The following is a 21,094-nucleotide window of genomic DNA, read 5'->3' as shown; positions in this document are numbered from 1 at the left end:
CAGGCAGGTAACACATCTCACACTCTTTGCCTTTTCATAAGCAGTGCTGATGGGCACTGGAGGGTCATTCTGCCCAGATAAATGGAGGCCATTATGGAAAAGGCCTTGAGTTGTGAGAGGGAACAGAAGTTTAATCAGTGCTGAAGGTTTCCTGACACAAGTGTGAGACCCAGAAAAAAAGTTGTCCAGATTTTCTTCCTCACCACAATGAGGTTATGTCATGGTGCTTTTTGCAGGGACACTGTTCCCTGGGTTTAAAATTCTGGTTTAAAACAGAAGGACACTGCCATGTGTTATGATTTAACAAACAAACCATAAATCTGCAGTGAGACGAGGAAAAAAACATAAAATTCCCCTCATCCAAAAAGTAAAATTAACCAGTGCTGGTCTATCAGTATGTTATAGAAATTACTCATCTCTGTTATTTAATGATGTCCTACAGTCCCTAATTAATTACTGCTCGTACAGCACACAGCCATAAGCCAAGGCTCTGTATGGGTATTTAAAACGGCACAGGCACTGCTTTGCATGGGCAGAGGGGTTGGGAAGAAGAGAAGGGGAGAGAAAATGGTTGAATGAAAAACTACAGGAGTGATCTGACAGCTATCACTCTCTTTGCTCTTTCCTTTTCCTTCTGATCCCATGTTTTTTCTAATTATTCATCTTTCCCTTGTGTGCTAATGTTACATTCAGTTTGCATTCGCGAGTTTTTTCATTTTAAGAACAAAAAGGAGAAATTGCCCATTTCCTGCTAGTATGAAATTTATTTTAGGAGACAACAGTTTAAGCAACATAAAAATGGTTAAATAAAATAAACCTTACCACGCAGTTTTAGTACCAACAAGCCTGTTGAAGAGGAAGCAAAAGAACTCAAACAGAACACATCATTTACATCAGCAATAACTACATAGAAGTTGAATTCTAGCAAGTGAAATTCAACAATATCCTCCCTAAGCAATACAAATGTTCTCAAATTAAAAGTACTAACATCTGTATTGCCTACAGTTCTGTGCTAAGAACACTTTACAAATAGAGGTGCTCATTTCTGCAGCAGCATCAGTCCATCAGCAGCATCTCTGATGTTTCACAGGCTACGGTGACACACGCACACAAATGCAAACTTTTGTGTGCAGTGAAGAAAGATTTACAAGTGATCCAAACAAATAATGGGATCAGATCAAGTGTAAACCTAAAGCAGAGTCAGTGCCACCCCATCTCTTCATGTGCTACTCCCTGAACTCACAGGCCCACAAAGTAAATAATTTATCTTTATGAATATTTAGGGATTTAGATAGAAAATATGGTATACAGCTGTCAAGAGACAAAAACGTTCCATGCTAATCTATTGTTAGATAAAATCAACTCAAAAAATTCAAACTTTAGATTTTGAGGTAGCTGTTTCACCCAGAGACACCACAGGGATTATTTTCTACCTTCAGGCATAAAAGAAGAGAAATAGGAAAGAAATTTGGTGTGTGAGAGCAGGTGGGGGATGGCACTCCGGAAACTCTTGAAATACAACACTCACTCCAGAAGAATTTGAGGTCAATTAGCTTAATCTGAAGAGAGCTAAAGAATTCCAAAGGTGCTGTTAAGCTTCAGGAACAGAGGGTGCCCAAGGAAGAAATTATATAATCAGTGTCCTGTGTAAATGCAAATGGAAAAGAGTAATCTCTGTTCATTTTATTCACAGACATGAGGAGTAGAAGGGCTGAGCTGTGCACCACAAACATCCCAAAACACTGGGAGCAACTGCCCTACTTAGCAGCTGAACAGATTCTGGTCAACAAAACCCAGTGAGGTTTCTGAGGGTGGCGTTAAAATGGAGCTACAAACGATGGGTGAAGAGGATAAATCCAGGCACTGGTATTTTCCAGGTCTTTGGTTGGTTTTACAACTTTCTAAAATCATTTTTATTCTCAGAAGCATCAAATCTGCACTTTCAGCACAGAATGTCTCAGGGTCTGGGCAGCGAGGGTTGAAAACCAGAAATTTTAGCAAGTCCCTGTCATCACCAATTCATAACTGTCCACGACCCTTGAGATCCCTGGGGCAGAATTAACAGAGCTAAAGCATTTAGAACACAGGAAAAGGCTTAGCAATGTAACAGGCTCTTCACAAAGCACATTGTCATCCAGAAATCCACAGCTGTGCCTGGAGATCCGGACAAGGATAACCAGGAATTGGAACTGGAATGTGAAGATGATGCAGAAATTAACACCAAGGAGGTAAAACACACCAGGGGCAGAGGACAGGCTGGATTTTGAAAAGTCCAAGCCAGGCAACTTTCAGAGCTCTGTGGACTCACAGAACCAGAATGGAATTCACCTCACACATACATAATACATTCCAGGAGAATTCCTGCACTGCTGGAGCACCTGAATCGTGGTGTTTGATAGTCCTTCAAAAATTAATTGATGTGAGGATGAGGCATTATCCTTCCTCCACCCCTGCAGTCCTGGATGCAGCCAGGCTGCTTTCTGGCCCCTATTCCACCACATATTTGCAATTATAAAATATTAAAGATTCCTAATATATGATAGTCTTAAGACTTATAATGAAAGTTATAAAAACAGAATGCAGAAATAGAAAATCAAATTCTCACTCACAGCAAAACAAATTGAGGTGAGCTCCCTTTACTTCAGTGAGCTACTGAGGGCTTAAGTGTTAAAATAAATTAGAACTGAAACATTCTTACAGGTAAGCAAGCCCATATCAAGGAGGGCATTTCAGAAAAAGATTTCTTTTTTACATGTAAGATAATTTCAGTGTAAACATTTGGAATCTTTTTAAACCAAATCCATCATCAGGAGAGTTAATACCTATTGTCTTTTAAAGAAATTCTTTACCTTTAGCAAAATACTTTTCTTTTTGTTTCCTTAACTCAGTTCTAGAAACAGAAAACTTCTATTATTTAAAATTCTTCACTCAAGTCCTTTACTTCACGCTGAAGTAAAATTGCTAAAGTGATTTTTCTGGTTTTCCTTCCTAACTTTTTCCTGAGAATTTAAGAAACAAAAATTGTACAAATGAAGAAAACTGCTAAACCAAGTATTTGTTTGGATAAAATAAATTTGACGGGTTTTTGTTTGGAAAAAAATATTAACCCCCCCACCTCTTCGTTTAAGGGCATTTTAATCCAGGTTTGAAGGAATTTTCACTCAAAAATACATTCTAAAACCTTCATGCAGTCTCTAATGTAACCTCATTTCCCAGCTGACTCCTGCCTGGACACTGGAGTCTCATCTCCCACCCCAGCACTGGTGGCAAAGGCCCCACACCCAATAAAACAATGGTCAGTGAACCTGAAATCAGCGAGGGCCTTGTGCACATGGCCTGGGTAGAAAAGCCCCATTCCATTCTCCTTCCTGGCTAACAGCAATTTTCTGTGTCCCTTTCCATCCATCACTGCAGACAGCCAGCCCTGCAATGTTCCTCACACCGGAATTTTAAGCGTTCCACTTTCCCTCCATCCTTTTTCACTGACTAATATCTTCCATTTCCTACCAAACCAGGATGGTGTGCACAAAATCTCTCACCCTCAAACCCTGTTTCCAACATAATGAGATGCAGAAGAGCTGTTTGCACACCCCTACAGGGATGCTGCTCCCAACCTCAGCTTTTAAAGGCTGAATGGAACACAGACCGTAGGGATGCCTGAAATGGATCTAAACCTTTATCTCTTTCTGGACAAAGTGAAAATAAGTACTACTGGAACATAAGAAACTTTTACCAAGTCCTGATCATTCTGCTATCATCTGCAAACAAACACAAATCTGTTGCATATCTTTTAAACCCATATCAAGTCTAGAGGAAGAGCAGCCTAATTCTAGCAGGAATAACCTCTAAAATATTTGCAGGGAGAAAAACAACAGGAAAAAAAGAAAAAGGGAACAGATTCGTTTTCAAATATGATCAATGGTAAATTAGGTGCTGGCTATCTCATGTATACATGCCAGCATAGGGTAAAGCTTTTCAGAATTTTAAATTTAGCAAAAAAGAAAGCACCCACTGAATTTTTTAATGAATGCTCAAAACAGCACCTGTTTTTTCCTGCTGCACCAATCAAGTTATTTCTCAGAGAAAAAGAGCTTGTGAATGTCTTCTAGGCATTATTTGATTAAGTTGACAATATTGTGTGAGCAATGGTTGGGTACCCACTGTGCTGTACTTTTGACCAAATTGATTTGTGTAATGAACACTTGCTCTGTCTCTTCTCCAGCCTGAGCAGGGCTCTTGATTTAACCGGTGGTGCTGGAAGCCAAGTGAATTTACAGCCCCCACAGTCATTCTCTCTCAATCTGGAGAGAATAGCAGCAGCAGTACATGAGAAAGCATAATTCAATACATTGTGCTATAAGCACAGAAAATAATATCAGAGCTCTGCAATATACCTGTTTGATTTGATTTGTAAACCCGATAAAAAAAGCAATCGAGAAAAGTTCAGCAGAAAATATATATATATATATATATACACGTCCTGAGCAAAAATATAACCATGCCCAATGTGTACAAACTGAAAAAATCATGCATAGTAAATCACCTTCATACTTCCCTCAGATAATATTGCACATTTTCCATTTTAAAAGGATCTAGATTCTGGAAAGTTACCTTTCCATAAAAAGTGAGCAAAGAGAATAATTTAAAACCGAGTTTGGGACTTCCTGAAAATGCTGTTTCCCAGATATACCACTAACAGAGCTGACAAAGTGATGGGCTTGTAGATTTCCTTGTAGCTTTCTTAAGTAGATCAACTGATTAATTAATCATACTTGTTTTGGTAAATTTATATTCTGAAAAGTCCCAGCTCTGCAACATGCTTCCCAGAAGCATAAGAACACAGGAAAATGGAGATCCATCTGTTTGGGCTTAAATGTTCACACAAAGATGTACACAGGAAAAAAATTCTATTATTGTGCTATTTCACAATGGTGATAAACATTACCAGAAGTATCAGTGACTTTTCTTCTGCTATCCTTTTCTCATGAAAAGGATCAATAGTAAGGTCTCATTGCTTTCGGGATATTAAAAGTTGAGATTAATTCTTAAAATTAGCTCTAGAGATAAAAATATTTCCAGTACCTCATGCTTCAAAGCATGCAGCTCATGCCACATCCATTTAACCCCTTAAGAATCCTTTCCTGAAGAGAATGTGCACTGTTCCTTGCAAACAGGATCTAATGCAAAAAGCACAGAGATGTGGGACTTGCTGCTATGCAGAAAGTAATAAAGAAATGTAATAACGTAATCATGCCTGCATTTGATAATTTGGAGCTAGATGATCCTTAAGGTCACTTCAACACTAGCCCTTCCACGATTATGTTGCTGAATTTCTGGTGTAGCTGCGTCTCACACTCCAGAGATGCTTGGTCTCAGAGACACCGAGAGTGAAACCCTGCAGGGCAAGCCCTGACCCCCATCCTGTTTTTAATGGTAAAATTCCCTTTAATTTCAGCTGGGTCACAGCTTCACCCTTGATGTTATACCCACTTGACAAAGTAATTTCACCATTACCACTAACTTCACTCTATGTTTCCCAGATTACAAAAGGTATAACAAAATCACGAAAGGTATAATGGTTTCATATTCTTTACAAAAACATTTTACTACCCAAAGCACAAATGCAAACTGACCAAAGCAGTCACTGGGACAGGTCTGAAAGAAGCAGGCAGAGGAGCCAAGTCCTGTCCTGAAGGCTGTGCTGTCCCCTCTCCAAAGTGCTGAGCTCACCCTGCCCCCTGGCCAGTCCATTAATGCCCCAGAGCCATTCCCCCTCCCATTTCCCTAGTGGCAGGAGTGTGTTTGATGTTCAGCTGTGCCTGTTATTCTCATTAATACTCCCCATCTTTGGGAGGTGAGGTGAGATGTGAGGCACACATGTTTGGGCTGTGAGAGGCACAGGCAGGGTGTCAGTGAACCTCTGGGGAGGGAGAACACCCAACCACCTCCCTTCTGCAACACTGCCTCTCCCAGGTCCTTGGGCAGTCAGATGAATACAATTTACTGCCAGGAAGACAGTGTAAGGTGGCTGACTCTGACTGGGGCATTTGTTTTAGATATACTGCCACACACAAGCACACCCCACCAGAATCCCTTAATCCAATTTACTGACAAATGAAAAAGAACCTGAATAATTTTGTGCTTTGCTTCAGCACTTTCTGACGTTCCACTATTGAACATGCTCTGGGGTTTCAGCAGACAGGGTATTGTTCAGGGCTGAGGACTTACAAGCAGTAGTGATTATTTCTCTCATTTCTAGATGGATGCATTCTGGATGCTGATACCACAGGCTACAAGAAAGCACTGCTATTATTGTGATAGCTTTGCATGGAGAGCTAGCAGCCTAAATAAGAGATCATTAATTCTGAGGACAGATCCAAGCAATAAGATCAGCTTCTTAAGCCTCTGGTACTGCAGGACAACCAAAGAGTAATTAATAACTTGGCCACATTAATTATTTCCCCAATTAATCTTCCTTAACAATATGGAATATAGCCTTTCTATAGTGCTTTACATTGCCTTTGCTGGTTCATCATTTTTCTTCTAAAATATTCAGCAGGGTCTCAGGGCATAGCAGATCAATCATGTCTGAGGAGAATCACCAAAAGCCATACATTTTTTGACCTCTCAAAACGTGGGCCAAATTTGCTGGCATAAAGAGCAGATATTACTTTTTAAAGAAGATTTTTAAAATGCTTAAATAGAGTTGTGTGCAACCAAGCAGTTGGCAAGTTCAGTTAAGGACATCCAGCTGATGCCAGCATGTCAGTAACATGAAATGGGAGAAGGAATGATAAAAGGTTGCCTCAATGAATTATTTATTGCTTGCATCAATTCAATAAATATTTCTGACCACCAACTGATCCCATCCACAACACCACAAGAGCAATTAACAAAACCTTTCCTAATTAGCTGCATCCTGGCTCCATTAGCCAAGAAGGAAATGCATACACACTATGCACATCCTTAGAAGTTCATGCTACGTATAATAAAACTCAATTACTGTGATATTTTCACAAGATACTAAAATAAATTCCTTGGATTTATCCTTAGGAAAAAAACAGCAGTCAGATTAAGAAATATTATATTGTCAAAGGACAAAAGCATTAATTTAATCCAAATAAAAAAATCTTAAGTAGTGATACAGAGACACAAAGAAATAGTCAATTGATTTTGTTTTTCCTCTTTCATCTGTTAGTCAGAAGTCTGTTTTCTTTCTGGTGTAAGACTTGCACGAACAAAGTGTTTAAAAATGACCTTGTTTCAATGCTTGAAAGCCTAATGTAAAATCCAGACAGGCAACCAATGCAAACATATTAAAAAACCCCATGACAGTAAATATAGAAATCTTGATTAGAGGGGTTTTTATCATGTGAGTGGGAGCTGTAGCTTCACACTGCACAAGCTGGCTTACAAAGTATTACCAGAAGAAGAAGCCACCAGGATCCTCAGTAATAGTGCCATGCTCATGAGATTTTCCCCCACAAATTGCTCAGCACATTTACTCTGCAGATTCACCTCTCATTTCTCTCCCTCTGGAGCTCCTTTCCCCCTGTGTGTCTGAAAGGACCCACAACACTCACGGGGTGGTTTCAGGAGCACCTAAAGCCTCAACAACACACCTGCCCTTCCTGACACCTCAGGGCTCAGGCTCCTTCCACCCACCGCTCCAGATAAATTGGATTGTATGAAATAAGATGTATAAAATTACATAAAATAAGACTTGGAAAGCACCCGAAAGGATCAATAGGGAATAGCTGTGGTACATTCTAAATATGCAGAAATAGAGACTTGCCATCTAAATAATAAAGTTTAAGGGAAGAGGGATAAAATAGATGAAGAAATGTTGGAAGGTTTTGTAAAGTTTACAGGTAAATATACCAAATGGTTATGACAGGCCTTAAAACACTTTAAGTCACAATTTGATAGGCAATAAATCAGGACACAATGTCCTTGAGGATAAGACTGATGCAAAACTTGGCATGCTTGGTTTCTGGAAATCCACTGATTCTCCCCAAGTTCTCCTGTCCAACTCATTTATTACCTTGATTTATGAAGAAATTATTCAGAAAAGAACATAAATCAATACACAGTAAGGCAACTGTACTTTTACCTGTGGCCATTCGTTCATGCACAAGCATTGCTGCTCTAATATAGAATGAGATTCCTTTTTTTTTTAAACGTTCTAATTAGCTGAAAAATTCTTTCAAGTGTTATCCCTCATAAGTCAACATTATAAAAGGCTGCACTGCTGCAATAAAGCTTATTAAGCCTTTGTTCTAGCAGCAGGATCTAGCTGGAAAAAATAACTTCTAACATCTGCAACTAACTTGTACAATGCTGTGACATTTAACAATATTTGTCCAAATAAAAAAAGAGCACTAATTAAATACTGTGCTACACAGCTTCAGAGGATATTACTTCCTAAAAAAAAAAAAAAAAAAAAAAAAAGAAAAAATAAAGGGAAAGTATCTTTAGCTGGAATATTTGCAGGTTTGGCTATGAGTTGTTTACCCTCAGCTTGAACAAATGCACACTAGTTTCTGGAATTCCCCTCTGAACTAGATTGATGTCATGCATGTAAAGTCCCTTTTTGTGAGAGTTGTGTTGACACAACCAACTGCTGAGTGAACTTGTGAGAGCAGAGCTTCATGCTGAGAGGGAACTGCTGATTGCTCCAGCTCAAGCTCAGGAAAAGATAGGAAATGTGACAATGTGATAAAAGGTTTTTCTCTGTTTGACCCCTCACCTAGTGCTGGGTCCCTGCTGTGACATTCCATTTGCTCACTTGCATATCTTTGCCCAAAGAGTCAGCTGTTGAACCCTCTGAAATTCAGAGGAATTTGAGGGCTCTCTGTGTCACAAAAAGACATTTTCTAAATCACACTGCTCTTTTTATACTGAGGTACTTGCCAATTGAACAAGCAGCAGTTCAGTTCCTTGCAGGATAATAATTTCTCAAACTTAGATTACCCATTCCATGAAAAAACAGCTGAATTTATTTTTCTCATTGGGTGTGTTTGGTGGTCTCATATCTCAGCAGGTTGCATCCAAATGCAAGCAGCATTTCCAAAGAGCTGAGACATTTTGAGTGGAAAAGCAGGTCTGTACCTGCTCTTCTCCAAAGTCCCTGCAGTTTCCCAGTGGCACAAGCAGACACAGAGAAGTCCACATCAAGGAACATTATGCTTTAGGTAAATCACTCTTTTTCATCCTTCTCTTCAAGCTCAGCCAACACCTTTCCTTCATTAATGTGAAAGACAACTTAAAGTTTTAGGAAACATCCATTTGTCCTTCCCTTTTCCCACTTCAAAAAGAAACAAATCTAAGGAACAGTGGATGTTTTTCAAAGAATTTTTAAAGGGTTTAAACCATCATTTCAAATCCAGCTGTGAATGCTGATGTTGTGATGAATTCTGCTTGATCATATGAATGCACAATGCAGCTCCCACTGCAGAATTGCTTTGTATACTGGTACTCAAGTTTAAGGAAACATCTTTTGAAGAACTGCAAACAGGACTTGGATTCCCCTGAAATCAAGTTTCCTTTCCTGGAAAAAGTTCTCAAGAAAGAGGGCAGAGGAGACATTCTCTAACAGCAAACCTGGAATCAGGAGGATTGGCACTGAGAGTTTAAATCTAATTCCCATCCTTCCCTCTTGCTCATGGCAAACCTGCCAACAGACCTCTTCCCTTACTCATCCTCAAACACAGCAAGCAGACACTTCTGAGCCAAAATATTTCTATTTTCATCTCACATCTGTACAGAGAAGCCATAACAGTCTCAGGCAGTTTTTCTGTCTGCAGTTCCCTTCAGGAATCAGCACAGGATGGCACAGCCACATCCCTCAGCCGCTGGGGCACAGATTGATCTCCCCTTGAGCTCTCAGGAAACGGACTTGGCCAGCTGGTGCTGTTGATGGATGAAAGCAGGCAGGGTGGGCTGACTGCAGAGGGACCCTGGCAGGCTGGAGGAACAGGCATGAGGAACACCATGAAGTTCAGCAAAGTCCTGCACTTGGAGAGGAACAGCCCCACGGGCAGGGGAGTGACTGGCACAAGAGCAGAGCTGCAGGAAATTAGTCCAAATGGAATGAGAGTCACGAACATGGAAGGGATTGGAGAGAATGAGAGAGCCAGGAGCGCTCAGCCTGTAAAAGAGAAGGCATAAGTGCCTGATGGGAGGGAGGAGAGATGAAGGAGCTACACTCTGGCCAGTGGTGCCCAGTGAGGGAACAAAAGGCAATGAGCAAAAGCTGCAGTACAGCACACTCTGTGGAGGAGCTGGGGAAAACTCTTCCTGTGAGTGCTCTAAGATTAGAACAGATTGCCAGAGACCTCACAGAGCTCCCTCCCTGGAGGAGTTCAACACCCCTCTGGGCACAGTCCTGAACAACCTGCTCTAGCTGATCCCACTGGATTTGTCAGCAGATGGAGGCCAGGTCCAGTGACAATGACCAGCCTTGTGCACCCCTGGGGAGCAGTGACAGAGCAGGAGCAGGAACAGCAATTCAGGAGGTCAGGGACACCTTCAGGGGGGTCAGGGACACCTTCAGGGGGTCCCATGGCAGGCAGGGCTGGGATGGGGAGCCCAGTGAAGGTGGACAGGGCAGGAAGGACCAGTACACCTGGCAAGGATCACTCACAAAGGCTGATGCCAGAATATAATGAAAAAACAACATGCAAAGGAAGAACATCAAAAAGGGAGGGGGGAAATATTCACTTGGATGGGCAAAAATTTCCACTTTCTGTGGTACAAAAAGTACCCCCCACACACAGAGATTCTTGTTTTCTGTGACCTGGCTCCAAAGAGACTCTCTCAGACACAGAGAAATTAAAGCCTCCACACCTTAGCACGGCATTGCAGCAGAATAAACACTACATAAAGCAAATCATCATACAATAAAGCAATATTATCATATCAGCAAATGGCAACTGTAGGTCACCTCTTCCCATCACTGCTCTCCATCGAGTGATGGCCACATCCCAAATAAACAAGGCACTCTTCAGGGAGGAAGGATCAATGTCACAGCTATCTCCAGCACCACCACTCTCCTCACTGTGCATTGATTTACTCTGTTACCCTGTTTTACCTTTAAAGCTCACCTGCATAGCTAAGATTCCTACATTTCTCTTGTAAATTCTCTTGATATATAAATTGAGTATTCTGTACAACAGTATTACCATGGAAGTAAATAAATATATTTATTTGTTGGGCATCATTTGTTATTTCCTATTATTTTTATTCCTTTCTGCATTCCAGTATCCTTCACACCTGCACAACACAACTGAAGTCTCTCTCTGCACACACTTAGTTTCCCATATTAGTAACTCAAAGTTGTAAGGATCACCTGATCCCTTGAACTATAGCTAAAGTGTAATCTATTATTTCCAGCCAATTGAAACAAAGAAGCAACCTAAAGGCAAACTGAAAAGGGAGTTTTTCCAGATGCCTATCCCAGAGTTAGCTTATCAGCCACCAACCTCTGTGAGAACAATGTCTGATACCCCAAAGCCAGTCTTTCATCAAACTCCATGAATAATTTACTTTTTTATTGTATTCCTAACTTCTACTGCAAAACTAAGCCCCACCAATCCCAGTCAACCATCTCCGCAGGTTAGTGGACTTAAACTGGAAAGGGGGAAAAAAGGAAGAAAATATGTTTCAGTTATTTTTATGAAACTGCTTCTAAACCTAAGCTTGTCTCTCTAACTTGTATAAGAGGTCAGCCAAACAGATTTTCAGTTTCTTTAGTGATTTTGGGATGTGCAGTTATGTTTAGCCTCAGTACTGTTTCAGAAAATATTTGGTAATCTAACATATACTCCAAATAAACCATTCCATGGTTCTTTTTTGCTCTTTTCTAGGTGTGGAACTTTCATTGTACTTTCTACCCTGACTTTCTTTACTGTTTTTTAAGGAAAAAAAGTTTGTTCAATCAGTTTGACAACCAAGCCTACACTTCATAAACTGGGCTCTGAGAATGTGAGGAAATCACAGGTTTTTGGTTTTGTTTTTTTAAATCCATAAAACCAGACTTTATTCTGGATGAGCTAACAATCTCTGTGTGAGCAGGACTCAGACACTAATATGAGAGGAAGTTACAGCAATAATTAACAGCTATTTGAAGAAAAACTCATTTAGAAATATAATGAGCTGAGAACACTTCAACAGACTTCATTCAAGAAAAGATAAAAGAGCAGCTTACAGAAATATGGCCTGAATTGCATTTCCAATTCCATCATCTACTTGTGTAAAACCTTCCCCTTCCTCTGCTTCTAAAGGAAATAATGTGGAAAATGCTCTTTGCTGCACCTCTGGAAGTGGATTTAAAAGTAAAATTGTAAATTATAGCCTTTACCATCCACTCCCATCTGAGTAAAGAACTCATCTGCTGACCCCTCAATAGCTAAAGAAAAACTACCACAAGCAGCTTTAATTATTATTTACAAAATGAAAGAAAAGCAGTTCAAGGAGTGAGACTCAGATTGGTCAGTGCAATTTGAAATTCCTTTGGTTATTTGCAGAACCATCCAATGGGTTTTAATGGCTGCAGTGATGAGATTATCTAAATTTATGAAGAATATATATTTATTAACACATATACTCAGCACTTTCACTCTCCCCTGATTAGAATGTCAGGTGAACATTTCAGCTGAGGGAAAATGAATTGTGAGCTAAGGATGGGCAGCTCTGTCTCCCCTGACTCACCCAAGTGAAGAGCCTCTAATAGACACTGGGGGGATGCATTAAATTAGGAACCACACCACTGAGCTCCCTCAAATTCCCTTTAAATAAAAAGCAAGAAGAAAAGGTTAATTAAGTTCTACCATGCAATTCTATTAACAATATCCACGATTCCTGTAGCATGAGGAGGAAATTTAATTCAAAAAAGGAAGAAAGAAAGAGAGGGAGAAGAAGCCCTGGTCCATCAGAATGACTGAGCAGTGGGGCTGCTGGCAGGCACTGCAGGCTCTGAGGCTGCTACAGCAAAGAAATCCTAACAAATAAAATAAACAAACAAATTCCTGCCCAAAAGTATGACACAGAAAGGATCATAACCTAATATGCAACTATAAACTGGCAATATATAATATTACATATATATATATGTATATAATCTATAATATAGAGCATATAATATATACTATATAATATATGATAAATATTTTTTTTTTCTGTTGCCATCAAAATCCTCTATTTTGTACTACAAAGCAGCATTTGACAAGGCAAATCATGTATCTGCTATACTGACCTACCAGGGCTTCGTCATTTGGATTTCTAGCTTGACCAATTGCTCCCAAATAAAGCAAGCCATCTCAGCATTTGTGAAGAAATATATTCTGTTCAGAGAAATTATGAGGGCTTTTACAAGATGCTTCACTGTGTGGTCTCTCACAGGTTTTTTTGTGCTAATTCTGTCAGCACAGCAAGTGCTCACAGTGTTCCTTGCAAATTTAAATAAGGTCTTCAACTAAAAAAAATTCTAAAAATAATCATCTACAGAGATTCCTGAAGATATATCTGCACAATTTAACAACTATCAATTTAAACTGTATCTTAGTAAGAACAGAATGTGTAGATTTTCAGCACCTCAAAATAAGAATAAAAATGTGTCTAAATCAAATATTTTCACTTCAGCATTTTTCTTGTCTAGTCCCCCGAAACTACTGAATATCTTCCAAATGCAGATGTACTTTTTGAAGAGAAAAAATTGAAAAATAAAATACTTCTCTTGTAACCAGAGAGTAGAGAAGGATGAAGGCAGGTATCAACAGCCTGCAATTTTTTGATATTTGATTCCAGATTTTATTAAGTGTTTCAATTTAGCCTGCCCCAAAACATGGCACTTCATTGAAAACAGTGGAACGGACTCCAAAGATTAATGACAGTAAAATTATCCTAATCTGTCATAAGCTCTGATATAACAGTAAGAGGAAGCAATTTGCTTTGGTAAAAAGCAACGAGCACCAAAGCATGAAAATTAACACTCCACAGAGGTAGATATTAAATGAGAAATATTAGCTGCATCAGCACATTGGAGACAATTATAAACTGCAGAGGATTCCTGAGACTGAGAAATACTATATTTACTATGATAAAGTCAATTTTACCACTCAGTAAAAGCTCAGTTAGTGATTTTAGCAGTGAATTTCTTTCCTCTCAAAGGTAACTTGGGCTACTGCTTTCCAAAATTTATATCACTTTTGTTTCCTTTATGCATTATATTGCTTACTTTATCTCATGGAAACTTATTAATACAGAGAGAAAAAAAAAAATCACTTGAGTATTACTTTATTTTATTACTTTCTTTGAGAACCCAGACAACACCTGACATGCTTTTGAGAAATTATATTAGTCAAGAATGGGTTTTTATCAGTTTCAGTCAGTGAGCATTTATGAACAGATGAGAGCCTCTTTTCTTTCTTTTTTATTTTTTTTTTTTTTACAAAGAGAAATAAATATGACAAGATAAGTAAAAGTACACAGGGAAGATACTTCTTTGGCTTTACATTCTTGTATCACAGAATAAATCCAAGCTGAGGGTTTTTATAACCACCAGCATTCATACTGAAAGGTGCTAATGCATCATTATGATCTAGCAGGTTGCTGGCTGTGTTTTACAGCTTTTCACACTACATTAACCTTTTGTACCTCAAGTATTTATGACCTCATAAGTAAGTATTTATCAAACTGAAAGCTCATATACAGCACTGTATTTTAGCTCTCAGTTTTAAGGAACATTTATAATTTCTCTTTGCCTGCATTTAGAATCACTTTGGTTTACAGTCCATGTTTTAAGCAAAGATATTACTGCAAAGTAAAACTGTTTTTCCCAGTATCCATGGAAATGACACAAAACTACAAAATGCCTTAAGCAGGGTCTCATGCCAATGTAAAATAAAACCCAAAACAACTTTGCATGCATATTTTATTCTAAAATACAATAATAAAGTGCTAGAAAAAGCAAATACAGCTGTTTTGCTTCCTGCAATACTCAACAGGATATCACAGCCAAACAACTAGAAGTACTCTTGGTATAAGAATTGTCACCATTACTGAAGTAATAGGTGCCTCACCTACTTAAGCTCTGTATTTAACCAAAAAAACCCCAAAAACCAAACAACCACAAAATCTTGCAATTCAGCCATATGCACAGCCCCATTTGAGGAAAAAAACCCCACAGCTGCCTAATGCATTGAACAAATATTGCATAAATACAGTATAGGTTGCAAATATTCTTCCCAGCAATTGACTATGAAATCTGAGGTATTGAAACCTACTGTGAGCAAGGCCAAATTGTAACATCAGACACATTCCTACAAAATTTGGGCTAACAAACACTATGAATTTTTACCTCTCTGAGAGAAACGAGGCTTGCCCAAAGCTGTCTTGTCTTTTTTCTCTCTCAGGTGTGTGTGACAGAGGAAGGCAGTGCCCTCCTACCCACAGGCACCTGAGCTATGGCAAAAAAAAAGGAAAAAAAGAAAAAAGACATTAAAGGAAACCCATGAGGAAAAACGCCATGGGAAGGGAAGAAGGGTCTCAGCTGCTCAGTTAAAATCTTCTGCACACTTATGCAGGGATGGCTGAAAGAACAAGAAGCCAGTCTCAGCCACTGAGGGGTTCCTGCCTGCTGATAGTTGCACTAGACACAGATCACTATTGACCCTGCCTGCTGCAGGTATTGTGGGGGGAAAAAAGAGAAAAAAACCAATATGAATAACTTTGCTACAGATGAAACAGATTAGGGAGGTGCTGAAGTGCTCTTTTCCAACCAGAGGCTGCCAGTCTTGCTCCTTGTCCCTGCTGGGATCTCCTGCCACCCTTCCTGCAGCTTTCTCAGGCTGAGCAGTGCAGGCTCTGAGCTCAGCACCCCACCAAGCCCAGGGCAGCTTCCAGTGCCCCTGTGTCCCAACAATCCCTGTACTTGTAAAGCTGCACACCCCCCTGAGCACTTCCCCAGCTGCCACATCCACAGCACAGGGAGCTGGAGCCCCTGGCCAAGGTCCTGGCAGCAGTCATGCTGCCTGCAGCATCATGCCCCATCTCTGACTCCTCCAGCCCTTCCTCCCTGGCAGGGACATGAAAACTGTGCCAAAGTAGCAGAGCAGATGCATCTTGGCACTGTGTGTGGCATCAGCTCGTCACATAGCCCAGGGTGGGAGGTGAATGGAGAGTTGATAACTTCACCCTGTCTGCATGGTTTGTCTGAAAGTTAAACTAAGCTGCACAGTTTTGCCTTTAATGAAAAAAAAAATTATATATATATATATATATATATATATATATATATATATATATATTTCCTAAGTAACAAATTTCCTGAGTATCTCAGCAACATTGTTTTTTATTCATACACCTGAAACATAGCATTCCCACAAATCAAGCTGAGGCTGTAATCTATTCAAAGCTCCATGCTCCAAAAGCATCAGTTCAAAATGAAATTCAGCAATAGCATTCTGTTGTTATGGAGAAAAAAGACTATTTCTCAGTCTAGACACTTGGGCTCAGGACAGCCAGCCTCTGCAATCAATTTTGTCACAGATTTGCCTCTGGCAGGTTATTTAAACTACTTGTACCCTAGTTCCTTCCCAACAAAAGCAGAAAAAAACAGTAATTATAATTTGGCAAAATGTCACCAAATGGACATAAGGATCAAATAAATCCTTTCATGAGGTGCTTGGAGAGGATCATCCTCTAAACTCAACAAGAAAGAATCACACTAGATTAGATCAGCAGCAGCACATTCAGAAATATCTCAGTCTTACAGCCAACTCCCAAACCTAAAGAACTCCTGAATATAAAGAAATACCTTCATCATTTGAGGTCACAGATTTGTAAGGTGTCTATCTCAAATTGGTTTGTGCTACCCCATGAGAGTGGTAGGAAATAGAATTCAAATCCCTCAGAGAAGGAATGATCAACTGAAAACACAACAGAAATTTTGGAGGAAACACAGAAGGGTTGCCCTGCATTCACACCCAGAGATCCCCCTGTGCTCACACAAGCTGCTGATAACAAAAACCCCTCAGCTGCACCAGAGCCTACCACACATCATCCTGCAGCCCTGTGAGGGCAAAACCACGGCAGGAATTGCCAGCATCAGTCACATCTCTGTGACAAGGCAATTCATCAGCCCCAGGAGCCCGTGCAGGGCAGCTCTGAGCCCCTGAGCTCTGCTCCTGCAGCATCAGCCTCAGCCTGGGGACTCTGTATTTCCCACCTTCAATTCACCAGAGTGGGCAGGGCACTTGTAAACTGATTACAGACAAAACACTGTAGCAAACCTCAAAAAAACCTTCCAGCCCTCACAGCTCTTTTTCTCAGTGACAAAATTAGCCTCGATGTGCACTGGGGTATTGTTTTCACCAAGAGAAGGGCATGGTGCAAAGGTAGTTCATCAAAGTGAGAGCAACAAATTTATCATCACCTGGACACTATTCAAATCACCAAAGAGCCCAGCTGCAAAAAATGTGACTAGATTTTGGCATGAAATATCTGCCCTTGTTAAAAACTGCTGAGCAAGTGCCACACCTGCTTCTGCATTTCATCAATAGGGCAAGGTGGCACAAAGCACCCCCAAATAGTGACTTCTTTCAATTGCATCTTCAAGATTATCTGGTTAAATCACATTTCTTCACCCAAAAAGTGTGCTCAAGAACAATCCCTTGTAATGAAAGCACAGTTTGTTAGAGAGGCAAACTTATCACCAACCAGCTTTCTTCCCTGCTTGTTTAGTCCCAGCAGCAACACACAGGAGGGGACACAGCTTTCCAGTCATTGGCCTGACACCTGTGTGTGACACAAGGGACCTTCTGTAAATGCCTTAAATAACCCTATGATAAAGCAAAAAGTCTCCTTTTTCTTACAATGAAGCAAAGCACCATTCTTTATGGAAGAAAATGGATAGATGATAGACAGACAGAAAGATAACCCAAAACTTGAATATTCAGCAATTCAAGCCCTCCCTTCTTCCCACTGAAGGCAAAAAGCTTTAAAACACAGGGCACAGTAAGTTCAATCAAAATAAAAAGGATCAGGTTCCTAAATTATAGCTCCTAGCTAGCTGGTTCCAAACTTAGTAGTTCTAAATGATCAGTGTCTGAAATATGTCAAATCAATAATTCAATTAATTAGAAAGCTACTCAAATGTGGGGCAATACATCATGTTTAGGTTAAAGAAACTGGAGATACTGAGAGGAGCTTCAGCTTGCTACCTGAATGGATTGTCTGTAGAGATATTAAACAGCTGATGATGGTGGAAAGCAATTTTTTATAGTGGGTGGCCAGGGCACCCATGGCTGGGAGGGGTGACACATTTCTCAGTCAGAAAGGTGACACACAAAATGAGTTTTACTACAGCAAGGCTTGCTACACTGCCTAGTTAGGATTAACATCACCTGTATCATCTGGCACAGAGTGAGGAGATGGAACATTTCAAGGCATGCAGTAGTCTATTTAGGAAACTTAACTTTGACAAACCCCAGACAAATATCCCAGATCCTCAAATTACAACTGGGGAAAATTTCCAGGCAGAAAAATTACATGCATTGGGCTAAGGGGGATATGTGGGAGCCTGGGATATAGCACATTTGTTGTCTTAAAACTATGAATTTGGAAAAAAATCAACCAAACAAAAGACCTCAATATTAAAAAAAAAAAAAAAAAAAAACCCAAACAGAAATTTAAAAAACCCCTTACAGTTGTATTGAAAACAGAAGCATCTCGTAATGCACAATAATAGTAAAATGATAAAAAAGGGCTCTTTCTATGAGAAAGCACAGAATAGAATCAGTGATTCAGATGCTGCTGCCTTTGATTGAAGATGTTTCGTCTCTAAAATGCATTAAAATCTTTGGGAAGCTGACTTTGCTGTACATGCAAAAAGAGAAGTAACACGGGAAATGGCTGCAAGTTCTTTTCAAGAGAGAACAGAGAGATAAAAGGGATGGATGTGCAATGCTTTCAACTCAGTGGGGAAAAAAAAGAGAAGAGGGAGCCCTGCTCAGAAATGAGAGCAAGTTCTAAAATTGGAAATGCTTGCTGGAGACAGGGAGAAGCCAATAGCAGCATTTTAGGCTGGTGTGAAAGTGTTTTTATTGCATGTGTGAGCCGTTTCACAAGTACAGCTCCTGCCAGCCTGGATGTGAACTCCAGCAAGTGCAGGATGCAGGAGCCTGCAGGGCTCCAAAGCTGCACCTCCAGCACCTGCACTCAAACACACCCAGCCTGCAGCTCCCAGGAGCTCTGCACCCATGGGGCAGGACCTGCTCCCAAAGGCAATCCTGCGCCTTCTCCCAAAACCAATCCCAGAGCTGTCCCTAAAGCCAATCCCAGACCTGCTCCCAAAGCCATCCCAGACCTGTCCCTAAAGCCAATCCCAGACCTGTCCCCAAAGCCAACCCTGGACCTGTCCCTAAAGCCAATCCCAGACCTGTCCCTAAAGCCAATCCCAGACCTGTCCCCAAAGCCAATCCCTTCTGAAGCAGCAGTGGCCAATTCCTGTCACACCAGCACACAGCCCTTGCCAGGCTTATCCCTCCAGTCTCAAATGGAATTTTGTAGCCAAATTCCCGTGTACCACAGTAGAGATTTACTGGGATATAACATCACCCGCTCATGAGGATCAAAAAATTGTCATATATTAAAAATTATTCCATATCTACACTGCAAATATGTTGACTCCTCCAATTACACTTATTGCAATTCATTTTAAGATCAACACTTGAAGGGACTATTGTAAAATGCAAGTTTTTCAATTTGCTCAAAATCTACTTTTTTATCTCATTTTAATTTCTCTTTTATTTTTCAATACAAGCTAATATTTTTCCCAAACACTGTCTAAACTAGAATACACTCTGTATTTAAAAGGAGGTCAAAAGTGACATTCTTGTATAAACAACCCAGCTCCATTATTTCTGCTGCTCCAGCTTGGGATAGTTTTGCCACCTGTCCTTGTCAGATTTTCTTTAAGGAAAAAAAAGAAGCTTATGTATGAGAACAAGGAAATACAAATATTCAGAGGTGAAACCTGGCATCTGCTTCACTAAATTTGGCAACACTGCCAAATTGTAAACTATGTAGAAAAGGAAATGGGGTGGAATATGTCCATGTGACATCATATTTCTCAGCACAACCAATATTTCCATACCTCTAAAATCAAAAGAATAAGGACTCTAAGTAAATAGGCAACAGAATTGCGACGTTTTCAAGTAAATGCATAAGTTTAAAGCAAATTTCTCTGGACAAACCCACAAATTTTTCCTCTAAGTAAAAATCCACAAGATTTCTTTTATAGTATCTTCTAGCTTTAAGCTGAACACTTGCAAATATTTTCAACAAAATTGACATTTTACAACCACATTTTTGGCAACAAATCTCTTTCAACAATATCAGCAATAATATCTTTTGTAATATGAACATATAAAAAAAATAACCCACATCCTCATGAAAAGCAAAATCAGGTGTCGCAGTATTGTTATGACATGAAAAATAGTGAATTTACATACTTTGAGGGTTTTTAGATCTCTCTTTTCTCACATATCATGTTGTTAAAGCCCATTTTTCTAACTTCCACTGGAGGAGCTTCATCTGCAAGCACTAATTAGCATAGGCAGGCTCAGATCTTCCTGGCTAGCTGGGTGATCAAGCCTGCAATATGCTGCAGCCTTGGTACACATCTTGTTTTCAAATCAAATATTTAGATACTGCTCTGGAACAGCTGGAACTTGTGTGAATCCTCATGAAATGAAACAGTTGACATCTTTTGACGCGCTTTTTATAACAGCAGCAAAAAATCCCACAGCCACAGAAAAGACTTGATTGTAAGCACACTCTCCCTTCTGATTTAATCAGAAGGCAGTTTGCTGCCTTTTTTTTTTTTAAGTATTTTATAAATCAGAGAATAAAGGAAAATCGAATTATAATAGAAAGCAAAAATAGCAGAGCAAGAGAAACCCTCCACTGTCACTTTGGAAGGAGGAGGAAGCTGGGAGGCAGCAGCAGTGCTAGCCCAGAGTCTGCAGCCAGTCAGTTTACCGAGTTTGAGATGTCCTCAATGTGCTCCACGGAGAGAGTTTGATGTGCCTCC

The 21,094-nt window shown here is 39.9% G+C and overlaps 1 protein-coding gene across 37 annotated transcripts in view; it reads right to left on the bottom strand.

Moving 5' to 3' along the window:
• The window catches only part of RBFOX1 (RNA binding fox-1 homolog 1), a 1,186,796-nt gene that overhangs the window by 94,563 nt on the left and 1,071,139 nt on the right, over positions 1 to 21,094 (bottom strand). The gene's annotated exons all lie outside the window — the stretch shown is intronic.

The sequence above is a fragment of the Haemorhous mexicanus genome, chromosome 17 (genome assembly GCF_027477595.1).
Source record: "Haemorhous mexicanus isolate bHaeMex1 chromosome 17, bHaeMex1.pri, whole genome shotgun sequence".
NCBI lineage: Eukaryota > Metazoa > Chordata > Aves > Passeriformes > Fringillidae > Haemorhous > Haemorhous mexicanus.
This window is presented reverse-complemented; position numbering and strand designations above follow the sequence as displayed.